The 15304-nt window shown below is 51.6% G+C and overlaps 1 long non-coding RNA gene across 1 annotated transcript in view; it reads left to right on the top strand.

The window, feature by feature from the left end:
* Positions 1-15044, top strand: part of LOC121087745 — a 112379-nt gene extending 97335 nt beyond the window's left edge. The window contains exons 4-5 of the long non-coding RNA XR_005827717.1: positions 12141-12287; positions 13736-15044. This is a non-coding gene — a long non-coding RNA (uncharacterized LOC121087745). The remainder of the gene's footprint in view (positions 1-12140; positions 12288-13735) is intronic.
* Positions 15045-15304: the final 260 nt, after the last annotated feature.

Genomic DNA, 15304 nt, shown 5'->3' with positions numbered 1-15304 from the left:
AACCTGTGTTAAATCAGAAAGTGGTTTAAACCCCTGCATTGCATAGGTATCTGTCTTTGTGCTATTTTTCAAGTTAGTCTCATTCTTCATATCAGATAGGGTGATAAGGGGATAAAGGTATCTCTTATTCAACTGTAATTTTAATTAATATAGTCATCAAATTGGACATGAAAAATTAGGGAACCTCAGCAAAAATTCCAGCGGCATATAGAACAGGACAATTTACTGTTTGCCAATCTGTGCTCTCCCCTAGTCATAGGCAGTCACGGTGGCAGGTTTTAATAGATGTGTGGAAATACCTGCAGCAATCTCTTTACAAAGTTTAATGACCTTGGGTCATTTAGGTTTTGAAATATTTCAACTACTAGGGAATAAAAATGGCAAGATTGTTACAATTACACTCCAGAAGGTCACATCCATCTACTTTCGGCTAAAGGTCTGAATTCCCTCAAAGCCACCAGCATCCAGTGGAAATGAGCCCAGCTCATTTCAGGTGCTGCATGGCTTGCCTGGGCTGGTAATTGGTGAGATACCAGGGAAGATGCGATGTGTCAGGTACCGGCCAGTTGGCTCCCAGGGCATCAGCTTGCCCCCAGGAGACAGAAACCAACCACGCTGCATTTCTCACATCTGAACCCACTGGTGATTTCAACAGAGCCAGAATATAATGGCTCCCGAGGACAGGGTTAAGTACACAAGGAAGGTGAGGACAGGGGAAGCTCACATGACCCCACAGCCAGAACAACTCACTCTATGTCAGTGGAAACTTCCAGAAGTCTCCTACAGACTGTTCCCCTGCCTCATTGCTGCAGCTCCTCATGCAGTGCCACTGCACCCTGCCCCAGAGCAACTCCTCCTGCTGCGATTTCACAGCCCAGCTGGGCTCCTGGGAGCTTCTGTTGGCATTGGAAAGCGATTTTTCCTCTGCCTCTCCTCCTTCTTTAGCAATATCCTTTGCCTTGCTGGCACTTACAGGATGCAGCTGGGTGGTAACAAGCACTAGGGAAAAGCAGGTACATGAAAAGTTCATGGTAGTGGTTTCATAAGAGATCTGGTTGCTTCTGTCATGGCTTAAGCAAGAAAGAAAGTGGATGCATTCGCCTTTTCCCCAGGGAAATGCTGCTTTGACAGCATTTGACAGGTGGTATTTTTGGCAGTATGCTCCCAGTTACAAATCAAAGGTTAAGTCCCAGTTCAAAAGCCTTGGGAACTGCTCACTCCTTGTGATCGTGTAGCACACCAGACCTGTGGCAAAGGAGCGCCAGCCCAGGTGCTGGAGCTTCTCACAAGTTTTCCGGGTGGATGCGATCTCTGCTGAGCCCTCCAGGTGCCGCAGCCAGCTGCAGTGCTGGTAGTGGGCTCTGCTGCCCACCGACCCTTCCCAAGCTGTGGCACCTATCGGGCACCACGTGTCCCACATGTGAGGAGAGGAGCTGACAAGCGTCACAGGGACGGAGGGACTGGAAAGCAAGTGTCACTGGGTCCAGCTGTGACCTCCAAGCAGTGGCATACTTACTGCCTGCGTGTTGCTGTGCCAGGGCCTGTGTGCTGCTGCTCACACCTTACCGCCTGCCGATGCAGGGGTGAGCACACGGAGCCACTGCCGCCCTCCTGCTCATGACGCTGGGGGACAGCCACAGCTGGGGGAGCCGGCTCATGGCAGGGCTGAACCTGCAGACTGGGGACACTCTTCCCCTCTGGCAAAAAAGGCAGGGAGGGAGAGAAGCCCCCAGAGATGGGCTAGGAGCGGGCAGGGTGACGGGTGCATGGCAAGGGGCTGTTCTTCTCTGCCTGTTGGTCGGAGCCAGCCCGGAGGGCTGTGATACCCTCGTTCACCACTGCAGGAATGAGACAAAGCTGCTAGAGAAAAGGCTGCCTGGGGCAGCTACCGTGGCAGAGATCGGAACACCAAAGGTGCCAGTACCCACAGGGAAGTAGGAGAAAAGTTGTGGATACTGCTGGCAGCCCTGCCTGTCCTTGGCAGGCTGAGGAGTCTCCAGACTCGCTGGGACAGAGCAGATGCAGGCAAAGAGCAGGGGGCTGGATGACAGCCACATCTTTCCCATGTAGGAGCTTGGCACTGGTGGGAGTGAAGTGTGGGTTTGAGACTGCTTGCATTTCCTCCTGGATGTGACTTCCCAAAGTGCCTGCCATGTGGCTTGGCACAGAGAGCTGGGACAAGACGGGAGGAGCGGGGGGCACTGGCAGGCCCAGACTGGCAGGGCTGGCTGGTGCCGAGTGGCTGAGCCTGCTCGAGGCAGAGGAGAGGGGGCACAGCAAGATGGTGCAGATGGTCCCAGACAGGCGTGTCGGTGGGGACGCAGGGGTCTGTGGGGACACACTGGTGACACCAGGGAAGGTGGAATGCTCCCCACTTAGATAAGCGTGTCCTGTGCGGCTCTGTCTTACTGCATAAAAAATGCAGTAAATGTCAGCTGATTGTGAGCTCATGTCAGACGAACAAGCTTCTGAGTGATAGAAAGAGTCTTAATTAAGCACAATTGCCGGAGTCCTCTGGCTGGCTCTTGTGCAATGTCCACCGTGATCATTGCAGACCGACAGTTTGGGGTCCAGGCTTTGGATTAACCCGTGAAAATCAATTAATTAATCCTCACTTAATCTTGACAACAGTCTCAAATCAGTCACTTCTGGAGGGAGGGAGGTAATCTGGCTCCTCTCGGCTGAGGGAGATGCCCTCAGAGAGAGGCCCTGTCCCACCACCAACCTCCGCTGCCCTCCAGCCTGTCCCCAGTCTGGATGCGGGGGCTGGTGGGTGCCGCTGCAGAGGAGGGGGCTTGGCCTGCCTCCCTCAGACCACAGGATCCTGCGTCGGGAAGCACTGGCTGGGGCCACCTCCATCCCCTGGCAGCCAGGTGGGAGGAAACCTCTCCCGGCCAGCCTGGGCTCGCGGGCGGCAGCAGTGCAGGCGTCCGAGCCCTTGAGAGGAGCCAGAAGGGCCAGGCTGGGGGATTTGTGCAGGAGCTGCGTTACAATGAGGCAACGAGGGTTCAGAGTCTTTCAGATGAGTGTTTGCTGAATGCAAATGCATGTGTGAAATGCAGATAAGTGTGTATTAAACCTATTCCAGCCCTCTCAGCAGTGTGGAGTGCCCGGAGCCTGTTTGCTTTGCTTCGGCTCCTTTACTTGCTAACTGTTGAGCTCTGCTAATCTCAGAGGGAGCTGTTACAGGGACAGCCAGTCCCTGTAACCAAGGGTGATCCGGGTTAATAGGAACCTCTTAGAGCTGCCAGGAAAGGGAACACAAGCTGAGGTTTTGCTGTGTTTGATCCTTTTCTCTCTGTGGTGATGGTCTGCTGGAGGAATAACCCTTGTGGGCTTTGCACAGGCTGTTCTCTTGCTGCATTTCATGTTTGTGTTGGCTGAAAGACAACACTTCAAAACCAGGGCAAAGCCCAGCCAGTCTAACTCATGCCAGCATGCTGTTGTCTCTCGTACTGTTGTCACTGATGAAAGTGGCCCGAGAAGCAGGGCGACCCTGGACTGTGACAGTCCAACCAAACTCTGAGTGCTTTTGGAAGAGATTCTGCATGCTGCCTGACACCTTCCTGGCTGGAGCCCCAGCAACGGCACCCACAGCGCAGGAGCTGGGCTACCAGGGCACAGTGGCCACATCAGCCTGCCCTGGCATGCCTGCAGCACTGAGCTCACCGTGCCATCATGGCAAACTATTATTTATGCTTTCAGATACTGCTAACTCACAGATAATTAATGTCAGAAAGCTGCCATGGTGCCGTTGGTAATAGCTCAGCAAAAGGAGACACATTGGTCAATTAGCAACTATTTGATCTGACAGTACCAGCAAAGGGCAGATCCAGCTGCCAGCCCCCTTGGCTAATATTGTTAAGGTTAGAGATTAGTCAAGGCTGGGGATGAGGGGGTGGGGACCATCGGAGGAGGGGAAAGACCCGCAGGCAGAGCTTTTGCCCTGCACTCGCTGCGGCTTCCTCTGGGGCTGGTCCAGGCGCTGGCTGCCTGGCCTGGGTGCGAAGGTGTGTGCTGGCCTCCCAGCCATCGCCTTGCTGTCCTGACGTGGGAATGTGGCAGAATAGTGGAGAATCAGCAGCAATGACAGAGTGCCCTTTCCTAGGAGATAAGCTGTGTTCCTTTGGAGAAGCCCACGTTATGAATTTTGCAATATGGGGGAAGTATTAAATGCGAAAGAGACCTCTGAGCAAAGGAGATGTAATATCTGCATATGTGAAGGCCTCCAACTGTAGGCACAGCAATATTAGAGGATTTGTGAAGTTTAATGCTATTCTTTCATCCTGGGGCTGACGCCATGAAATGCAACACCATGATTCACTTGGAAATAAAAATACATGGAGGATGCGGGCAGATCTGTTGTATCCGCTCCCCAGGGGGATCTTCAGCTACCTGAAACGCTGTTTGCTGCCACAGCTCTTGGCATGGGGATCTTTCCCGAGCACAGTGTCTGGTAGCTCAGGGTGCAGCAGGGCTGGGGAGGTGCCTGATTAGCTTTTAGCAGCCTGTGCCACTCTCACTTGTCAGCTCTCAGGGTGGTCTAGGACCCCAGCAGAGGGGGGAGGGCGGCCGGGCAGGCTGCAGGCAGCAGTGCCTCGAGTGCCAGCAGAATGGAAGAGCAACTGTCAGACATTGCTGGAAGGGCCGTGGGAGAAGCTCCGAGTGCCTGGGTGGGTGCAGAGAGCAGGTTGGACAGGGTGAGGGTGCACGTTTCTTCCCATCTGCGTACAGGCGCCAGCCTGGACACAGCCCAGCGGCAGTGTTTCTGCCAGACTGGGGCCGGCATGTCTGCAGAAGAGGGACTGATCCTTCAGTGCTGGGTAGGCAGAGCTTTCCCGTGCCTGTGAGGAGCCTCAGAACTGCTCGAAACCATACAATCGCCTGAAAACCAGCTCCTGGGAGCTGGGACCCCCGTGCTGTACTGGGCCTGCCAGGAGGAGGAACGCTTTCGGAGCTGCGGGTTCCTGCAGGACTTGGGCTCCCTGCCACGGGCACCAGCCAGAGCAGAGCAGAGCGTGCCCGTGGGACCTCGCCAGGAGCTGCTGTCCCCACCGGGCAGCTTTGTCCTCTGCAGCTGTGTGCATTTCCACAGCCGTGGTACTTTTTTCCACCATTGTCTGAGGGATGTTAGTGTCAGTAGCTGCGATTATTTTTGCTTTCCCATAGCAGGAGACTCTGATTACAGCCGGTTTCCTTCAGGAAATTGATGCTTTAATATTCAGTCTCGTCCGATGAGGGCTAAATTTTATTCCTAGAATAACATTTAATTAAGCGCTCTGGCTCTCTGTCTGTGATGCACCACTGATCTGCACAGATGCACTTACCTTCATCAGCTCTTTTAAAACCAGCTGGAACTGAAGTTAGAATAAACTCTAAAATTTATGGGCTGTTCCCTCCCTTTTTAATTAGCACTGTAAGTGTGTGACAAGAGGCCTCGGGCCAGTGGAAGGAGCCATTTACTTGTTTACTGGTACTTACCTCGCTCTGCAGCCTTGTCCAGCAACATCCCCCCTAGATGGAGCTCTGCAAAAACATTTGAAAGCAAGAAAGCAGACGGCTCCTGTTGCCCTATAGACGCCTCCCGCCCCCCCCTCCCCCGCACACATCGGTCATCAGAACAATCTTGGGTTTGACCTTTGTGCTGGGATGGGAAGGAGCTGATCTCATGGTCAACATTCAAGAGTGGGATGGGACACCCTGGCGCCTTGGTGGGGTGACAGCCGGGTGGGCACTGCAGGGTGGGCGCCTCTGCGGGTCACGGCTGCGTGGCACCTGGTGCTGAGCAGCATTGGCAAAGGGGAGCCGGTGATGGACGGGGATGGGACTGGGCTGTGTTGTGCCAGCAGACCAGCTTGTGGTCCAGTGCTGCGCTCTGCTCTGGCCGTGCCTCTCCGCTCTTGCCCTGGCCCTGGGGCAGTTCCAGGGCTGTTTTCCTAAAGCCTGAGGTTCCACCCTGCTTTCTACCTCTCCCTCCCCTTGGCTTGCAGAACAAGCAGAGAGGTGGGCTTTTGCTTTTTTAAGGGTTAGCACCGCGGGCCCCCCTCATCCTCTCTGTGTGTGTGCCTCCCAGCACACCAGTATCCTTCTGGCACCAGAGGGTTGTGATCCAGGGACGATAGGATGGTGGCATTGGGAGAAAAGTGGATGTTTGCTGTAGACCGGTGCTGCTTTTGTGCCTGAGCAGCTTCTGCCTTGGTGTGCCATGACTGTCTTGCCCTCACAGCTCTGCTGGCCCCTGTGCTCTGTGCAGTCCCACTCAGCCTGTACCACTAGCTAATGGATGGTGGATCACTAGATGGAAACTGAGCTCGGATCTCTGCTTATCCAATCTGACCTCCTGCCAAAGACCTGCCAGAGCAGAGTGCACCCTAGATATTCAAAAGCCCAGCAGATGCAAGAGGCAGTCAATTGAGCAAAGTGATGGGGATGTCCCTCCTGATGACCCTTTTGTTATCAGCCGGAAAATCTTAGACTGTAAGTAGCAAAAATTTGTAAATGACTGGAAAAAAGATCTGCCTGTGTCATTGCATGAAAGGGAGATGAAGAGAGATGAGGACCAAGCCTTAGCACAGCTGATAAGGCAGTGGAAGAATGCAGGAGAGAAGCTGAGTTAAGCAATAGGGGTGGGGGCCCAGGGCTGAGGCAGTGCATTTTCATACAGAGGAAATGTTGCATCAACGTGGTCATTACTGTTTGTACAGACAGTGTTACAGGAGGCCTGGGCAGTTTCGCAGACAGTTTGGCATTAATGTATCCAAAGACAGTGGAGACTGAGGACAGAGTTGGAAGCAGGGAGTAATGCTGAGGGAAACAATGGTGTGCCTGAGATGTTTCCCAGGGCTCCCCAGTACTGGACCACCCTGGAAATGAGGAGCAGTTGGAGGACAGACACCGCAGCAGGGAAGGCACTCTTCTGTGCAGGAGGGGGAGAAGCTCAATTCTTCTTATAGCCTGCCTTGGAGGGAAATTAAACAAGTTACTTCTTTCCTTTCTGTTGCCTCTTGGGACATTTTGGGTAACCGCTCTGGAGACAACCAGTATAAATACCTGCAGGCAGAGCTGCATGAAGCTTTGTATGTATCACTTGCACTGCAGGAGGACTTGCGCAAGCAACTTCTCCTTTCATGACTATCACACGGAGACTGGTGGAGATTTTCCTCCTGACGGACTGAGCACTTGAGCTCCAGGAAGTGTCTGGTACCTGCTCTGGAGAGCTGGAAGAGCAGGGCAGCTGCTTTCCTGAGTGTGGTACTAGTGGTACTGCACACCGTGCTGAGCTGCCTCATGGCCACGAGATGCTGGCCTATCTTCCCACCTTATCCTTGGCTCTGGCCAGTGCTATTACGCCTTTGGTTTCACAAGCACTAAATTCACTCACAAATTTTATATATGTATATAAAAAGACATACTGTCATAAAATCAGCTAGCTGAGCATTCCCCGATGAAAATGAAATGCTCCTGCTCCTCAGAAGTGCTGGTTCTGGATCATTTTTCTATTAAATATTTGGCAAAGTCTGACTGCAGCCCCAGTGTCCTCTCGCTGCTCAGCCCTTTCCAGTCGCTGGACGCAGCGTGCTAGTGGCCTGTGCTGCCAGTTATTGATGGGGGTTTCTTGCCAGTAGAGCTGGGCACGTTGCATTTGTGCTGGTGGATGTGCTCAGCTTTGCAGGAGCAGAGCCATGTGTTGTTTCACCAAAGCGGGGAGCCCGCAGAGCCAGCCTAGCGTGGGGCAGGGCAGCAGGGTTCTCGTCTGTTGGGATCTGGGCTGCAAGTCTGCATGGCAGAGATCCCACCGGCAGCCCTGGCAGCTCAGCTGGGGTCCATCCTGTAATGATGCTGCTCATAGAGGGCATGGAGCTCCTGTGCCTGAGCTCAGGGCTCTGGAGCATTTATAAACCCAAGGAAAATGCTGTGAATTCTGCTGCCTTGACAGATAGTCAGAAGAATGTTGGATCAGCTGCTGACCCAGGGGAAGTGGCAGAGGTAGGTACAGTGCTGAGACTCCCTGGAGGGTTGGAGTTAATGCATTTGACTCATACCGCAGGAGCAAAATGTTCTGCTGTCTCAAAGCCCCACTGGGGGAGTGAGGGCAAGAGATCTGTGTGTGGCCTGTTTAACAGGTGGGAGCAGGAATGCGGATGTCACTTCAGACAGCCGCTCCTGCTGCTGCTGTGCTCTGGCAGAGCTCGACAGTTGCCTTCCCTGCCTGCCCTGGCTGTGAGCTCCCAGCGCTGCAGGGGTCGGGCTGGTCTCCCTGCCCTGTGTGCCCCTGCTCTTAATGGGGCACGGGGCATTGCTTATCCTCATGCTGTTGCCGTTGCAACTCAGCAGAGACTCTTCTCAGGGAAGCTGCAACCGCTGCCGGCTGTCCTTGGAGAGGTGGCTGGGGGCAGCTTTTGCTCCTGGACCCCATTGCCATGGAGGCACTGGTGTACCACAGCAGCATGGGTGCCCGACCCCATTACCCTCCTCATGGTCTGACTTTCATGCTGATGTGTCTTCAAAGATAAAATGCTTTATTCTGCCTAAACTTATGAAGGGTTCTTGTACACAGCTGGGATGGGGCAGCTCAGAGAAGCAGCTTTGTTTGGCCAAGTCTCCATCACTCCCTTTTGTCCGATGCAGGGCTGATGGTAGGGAAGTGGGATACTGCCAGAGGTCCCAGCTCACACGGGTGTCTGAAGATGCAACCTGAAGTGAAACCAGGAGCCAAATGGCTGCTCAGGGGTGAGGCAGGTGTGTCCTGGAAGTGCTTTACAAAAGCTCCTGCTGCCTGAGCGAGCAGTGAACCAGCACAGCGCGGAGCCTGGAGTGGCTGCAGACAGGAGCTGGTGCACAGCCCAGATCCCTGTAACAGCTTTCCCAGCACTCTCTCATGGACCGTGCTGATTTTGATGGGCACGTAACACAGTGTGAGGCTTATTATATTCCTAGAAAGAATGAAGCTTTAAAAGATGCCCCCAAACCAAATCCAAACTGCAGAACGGTCAACTCTCATCAGCATTAATGCCACTGAGCAGCCTTTTTGGGGCACCTTGGCTGTTGTGCCAGCAGGTAGAGGAATGTTATAGCTAAGCCTGGAACATTTTGCAGAGGCACTTCTCTTGGCAGCTTTATGATCTTTTCTGCCTCAGCTGGGAAGCCAGCAGGACTGAATAAATCTCCAGGCCAACAAAAGCCCAGGATGTTTTCACAATTGCCAGGATTTTATTAATTTACAAGTATGTTATTGAATTTCTTCCTTCCTAACAACAGCTTTCACTTAGATGGCGAGTCCTTTAGCGTGTTTGGGTGTGCATGTAGGCAAAGCTAGTAAAACTCGGCAAGGAAGTCACCTGCCAAATATTTGTGCCGTTAATGCCAGTAAAATGGAAATCAGATAAAATGGATTTTATGCTTTCATTTGTCAGATCTTACAGTGCTTTGTAGAAGGGGTCTGCCTGCCATACCCTGGGAGGACCTGGCCCTGAGTGGGGAGCTGGCCCACACCACCCAGCTTGTGGGGCACCAGGCTCTTGCACAGGCGGCAAGTTCTACTGACACTCCGTGTAGAAAGAGACTTTTCCTTCATCCCATTCACTTCACGTTCTTTGTGTCTGTGGCCACTAGAAAAGTTAATTTGGCATCTTCGCCTTTTTAGCTCAATAGTATGACCTGCTTTAAATACATACTGGCAGCTGCATTGAAAGGACCCAAGTGTCCCCAGAAACTGAGCAAGCTGATGCATTACTATGACATTTCCCACTGCTGCTGGGGTGAAACACTACTATTTTTATCTATGTTTTGGGATCTGCCAACCCATTCCATAACAAGAGTTAAATGAGCTACTGAGACAAAAGCAAAAGAGCAGGGGTGGTTTAGACTGGCAGATGGTGTGTGTGGGCTGACTGTCAGCATCACAGTCCCTGTCTGTGCAGGTGCACCTCTGCCTTAAGGAGAGGTGAAAACCCGGGAGCTGAGCTTTCCCCTCGGAGGTGGGCAGTGCATAAAGCAGTGCCTGTAATAACCTGTGGAGACAGTGACTGTCTGACTCAGAGATGACAGCAGAAGCTTCACCACCCACATTTTCAAACCCATCTTTGGTGGGTCGCTGTGTCCCTTGCAGTGAGCAGCACTGCAATTTTGCCCTGTGATCCAAGCACGCCCTTTGTCGGCAGCTTTTCCCAGCCCCATAACTGAGTTTCTGTTGCCCACTTAGTCAAGGTGGGCAACAATATTGCCCAAATTTAGCTTGTATTGGTGCCTATTTGGGGCCCTTCAGTTGTGATAGGTGTCTCCTGTGCACGGCCAGAGGAGAGCGTTCAGCACCAGCTGCTCCTTAGTCATGGGTGGTATGTCAGCTGCAGCTCCCACTGCTGTGCATCTGCAGGAGAGCAAGGGGTGGCAGATGTGGCTCAATGACTTACCCTGCAGAAGTGATGGGGCAAGTTCAATTTTTAAGCTATTTTCTATCCATCAAGAGCTGCTGTCCCAGATGCATCTTTTTTGTTCTTGGCATCTAGTTTACCTTCTCTTGTCCTTAAGGAATACCTTCTCTAGATCTCACTTTTTCCTGGTCCTGGTCTCCACCACTGCTGTCTTTTCCTGGCCCACATTTTTTACAGCACGTCCATCCTCAGTGGTGCTCTTAGTCAGATTCCACGTTCTGCAACAAGCCTGCAAGGGCAGTTAGTGTCTTCACAGACTGCCTCACTCTGTGTGCACAGTGTCCCCTCCATGCCAAGGGCAGTGGTCCATCCTGCTCTGATGTGTATTCAGGAGTACATGTCCCATCCCATAGGTGACTCCCCGTAGAGCTGCTTGTTGATCCTAAGTGTTGTTTGTTGTGATGTGTTCGTCCAACTGGCTGGGGCCAGCCCTCAGTGCTGAATGTCTGAGCATCAGTGGCTGGGTAATGGGGAGCGGCTGATGGGCCATGCCATGACCTGGTGCCTTCCCAGCCTGGGGACATCTCTCAGCACAAATTCCCCTTCCCATGGGTCATTCAGTCAACAATCATTGACTGGAGCTGAGCTAGGACTCAGGAGGACTCCTGCACTGCCCTTACTGTTGCTGTTCTGGTTAGGGACAGGGTTACTAAGATAGTGTAGCTTTCCTTTTTCCTGCTTCAGCGTTACAAGGATTTTTAGCAGTATTTTCCTCTTGTGTTTTCCTTTACTGCTGCATTGTGCTCCCCACTAGAGCGGGCTACCAGAGGTTATCACAGACTGCAGGCTGCACATTCCAGCTCACATTTATGCCAAGAATAATGTTCCCGGTGCTTCTCATTTGTACTCCTGAACAGCCAGGCTGGGTCTGCTTGGCATATCCCAGCCAGCTGTGGAGGAGCAGGTGACCGAGAGAGGCAACCTGGTTCCTGCGCAGGGTGTAAGCGAACAATTGTGCACTGGGGATGGGTAAAGCAGCGCCCAGCCAGCAGTGATGGGGCTGACAGTTTGCTTCAGCACGGAAGAGACCCATTTCCACTCTGCTCTGGTCCAGGCTCCTCTGCCCATCATCCCCAGCCTGCCCGTGTTTAGGGGCTCTGCAAGGGGGGAGGGTTGGCTTCTGCCAGCTGCTCCCCATCGCTTCTGCTGTGCTTGCAGCATGGCTGCCCGACCTGCCCAGCTCCTGCTGGCACCACGTACTGTTTGTTTCAGCATAATGGATCATTACCATCAAACAGTTGTTCCACAACATTGTATTGTTAAGGGAAGGTTAATCAAGAATTCCAGAAGGAACTAAACCAAAAAATCTTCTTGCGAAGCCAGATCTGAAACCAAACTTGCTGAAAGAAGTTGACCTGTGGTCAAGACAAGTCCGTACAGGGAAAGATAATTGAGGTTCAGTTCTCAGTCAGCTGTTACTAGGGGACCGGCTGTTGTTTGAGACCCCCAGAAGTTTTCTTAAATACCTGCAAGGAGCATGCACAACACTTCATTAACATAGCACCACCTATCCTTAGGAAATGAATGAATGTGTATGACTCTTCTGAGTAATGTAATGTATAAACATATGTATGGTCTATATAAACTTGCCTGAATGTAACGTATGGCATGCACGTTAGGCGGAGCGATCCCTCATGCATCCAGTGCTGTAATAAAGGAATGCCAGCTTCTTCGTGCTACATTGATGTTAAGCAGTTTTCTTATTCCCAGTTTCGGTGACACCACTGGCACCTCTCCAGCCGTGGGGCTCAGGGTCTGCCCTGGTGCTGGGCAGCCCTGCTTTTGGGGAGGAAAATGGGATGCAAGGTGATGCAGAATGGCCTCAGGGATAAGGACCTGTGGATGGATGGAGGTGATGTGAGTACAAGCTGAACCATAGAAATAAGGGGACCAGCCCTCTTCCTTAGAGCCTCTTCTCCTCGGGGACAGGCTGGCGTGGCAGATCCCCCTCAGGGAACGCTGTGGGAAGCTGGGATATGGGGGTTTAGCTCAGCGGTGGAGTGTGGCCATGAGGTTTCCCACAGCTGATTCCTCCTTTTGGATTCTCCCGAAGATGGTGGGCTTGTGTGGCAGGCAGGGCCCCTCCCCTCCAGGTAACAATTAACGGGAAATATCTTCAAGTGATTAAAAAAATTAGAGGAGGTTAATTATTTCCGAACAGAAAAAAGAAGAATTAAAATGGTTTCTGTGGGTACATTTAAAATACAATCAATAATTTATCAGACAATTTTCATTCAACAATGAGGAATTAGGAGGCTTCAAAACTTCCAAAAACTTATCTGCAAGGGAAAATGTTTAAATTATTTATTTTTCTTCCTGTGGCTTGTGCCAGCTGAGCAGCCCCACCAGCTGCACGGGGCACGTTGCCCAGTGGCTGCAGGAGCGGGGCTGGGGGCTGGTTGAGCTGCTGGTGCTGTGGCAGGTGGGGGTGCAGGGTCTGAGGGGTGCTGCTGGGCAGGGGTCATCTGGGAATCACTTACTGCCCCCCACCCCCAACCTGCAAGAGCCCCAGACACAGGCAGCCTCGACCTGCCCAGGGGCCCCTGGGGACCTCGTGGCCTGGGCAGGGCTCTGTCCCTCCACTTGCACCCCAGCACTGGGCTGGGTTTGGGGGGGGGGGCTCAGAGGAGGATGCCATTCCCAGGGTGCTGAGTGGCTTTGGATAGGCTGGATGCCAACCACAGCGAAGCGGCAGGAGCCTGGCCCAGGGATGTAATTAACCCCTAGGGAATACGGCAAAGCTGGAAATGAAAGAGAAGCTAGCTGGAGTTCATTGTCCACCCCATGAAAAATTCTGCATACCATAAATAATGGAAGGGGCATAGGAGCTGCTGTGAAGAATCTTTCATCATCTGTGGAAATATGCCTGGTTTTACAGAAAAAACAAATATAGTGAGTTGAAAATAAATGGCATTATTAGCAGAAAGGGAGTCCCTAATTAACCAGATATAGCCCATTACTGTAGCCTTCAATTCATTAAATTGCATAATTACATAAAAACACTGTTGATGTGCTATTCAGTATATCTGGTATTGTCTTTCTAATAATTAGCTCTATAATTGTCAGTTTGACAGGGTAATTAAAAATGTTTAAAGATGTTGTGTCAGCCTTTTCTCCTTTGCTGAGCTCAGTTGGATGTCTCTAGAAGATGATTTTCTACCTGACTCGACCACAGTTTTGTTTTTGATTTATACCAATGTGTTACAGGAATGACCAGACTCATGGATTACTTTGATGTTCCTGCTAGGCTGATTTTTAAAAGTAGGAGAAAAATAACTCCTAATGTCATTTTCATTTACTTTTAGGACATCTGTGGTTCCATCCCCCGGTCCATGCTGCTGGTGATGTGACTTTCTTCCGAGCAGTTTTATGGACGGAGCGTTGTGAAATCTGACATTTGTAGCCTTAAATCTCAGTTCTGTTTGCTGTGTAAAACCTTTCATCCCACATGCATTTTTTATGAATGGATTGAAAAATGCGAGAAATAAAGCCTGTAGCTCCAACTCCTGTGGCTGTGTGCAGAGCAGGGCCGCTCAGCCAGCACGGACAGCCCTGGGGAGCAGGGCAGTGCTCCTGCACCCGAGGCTACTTGGATCTGCGAGGGCTCTCATGCAGAGATGCTTCCAGTTGTGCCGGGCTCAGACGTGGGCGTGATGGTGCTGAAACACTGCAGAGAAACGCAAGACTGGTGCGTCTGCATGCTGCTGTTGGCAGGTGGCACAACACCATGGGCACAGTGGTGGGGAGCAAGACGGGGTTCTTGATGTGCTGGGGAGCCCGGGACCGGTCAGCCAGAGACAGCCTGGGGACGGCACGTCTGAGCCCTGTGGTGGGGATGCTGTAAAGGAGGCAGCTGCTGGAGCCCTTCACAGCAATCCCTCTCGGCTCTGTTGTTTTAGGGCAATGGTTGCCCCTTTGGATTGTCAAAACCCTGGTTTACTTCCTTTTCCAACAAAATAAACCTGAATATTCATTGTTGAGAAATGATAAACAAATCTGTCCTCACACCCAGGAGCTTTGCCAGCTGGGCTTGGCTAGATAGGAGTCTGTTTGTGAAACCTTTCAAGGATTTTTAAAAATAATGTGTTTTGAATCATTAAAACAATGAGGTGATCTGGTCTTCTGAAATAAACAGTAATCACGTTGAAGTGAAGTCTGAACTTCTGTCTTGGCAAAACAATTTCTGACACTTCTCTTTCTTATTTTTACATTTGTGTTTGTATTTATGTTTATTTTTGTTCTTGGACACTGTTTCTTACACCACATCTTTCCTGCTATAGCAGGAGATCACACACTTATCCAAGTACTTAGGGCATTCGGCTGAAGGAGTCCCCTCCCTGCACTCCTTCCCCTCGTAGCCAGAAGCATGCCTCCGAGTCCAGATGGCCCCATTCCACCACTCTCTAGCCATTAGTTTGTATTCAGTATTCATAATTGCTTCGCTAACTGAGAAACTTTACAATCTGTTGCAGACCATTATATGCAAAACCATGCCCAAATAATTGATCCCCTGCCATCCAAATTGCAGAAGTGCTCGTGCATTTTGTAATCTTACAGAAAAGGTTTGTATTCTGTGTATTTCAAATGTATATTAAAATAAAATTGACAATGAGATAACAAGGCATAATTTTACAGCGGCTCTGTCATTAAGCAATCACGCACCCATACCTGTGCACCGAGGCAGTGTCCTGCCAGGAGCGTTCTCGCTCCAATGTGCTATCTGGAGCTGAACTGATGCAATTTACTCCTCTGATGTTCCACATTTGCCATTCCCATCTCGCCACCGCCACGGCATGCTCGCCCGTTTGCCATGAAGCTGGGAGATTGTTTAATGCTCAGGCGGGAGAAGGGGGCCTGTGGCCTCTCCGCGGGGC

This window comes from Falco naumanni, chromosome 4 (assembly GCF_017639655.2).
Source record: "Falco naumanni isolate bFalNau1 chromosome 4, bFalNau1.pat, whole genome shotgun sequence".
Taxonomy (NCBI): Eukaryota; Metazoa; Chordata; class Aves; order Falconiformes; family Falconidae; genus Falco; species Falco naumanni.
Note: the sequence above shows the minus strand (reverse complement) of the source record. Positions and strands in the feature narration are given on the sequence as shown.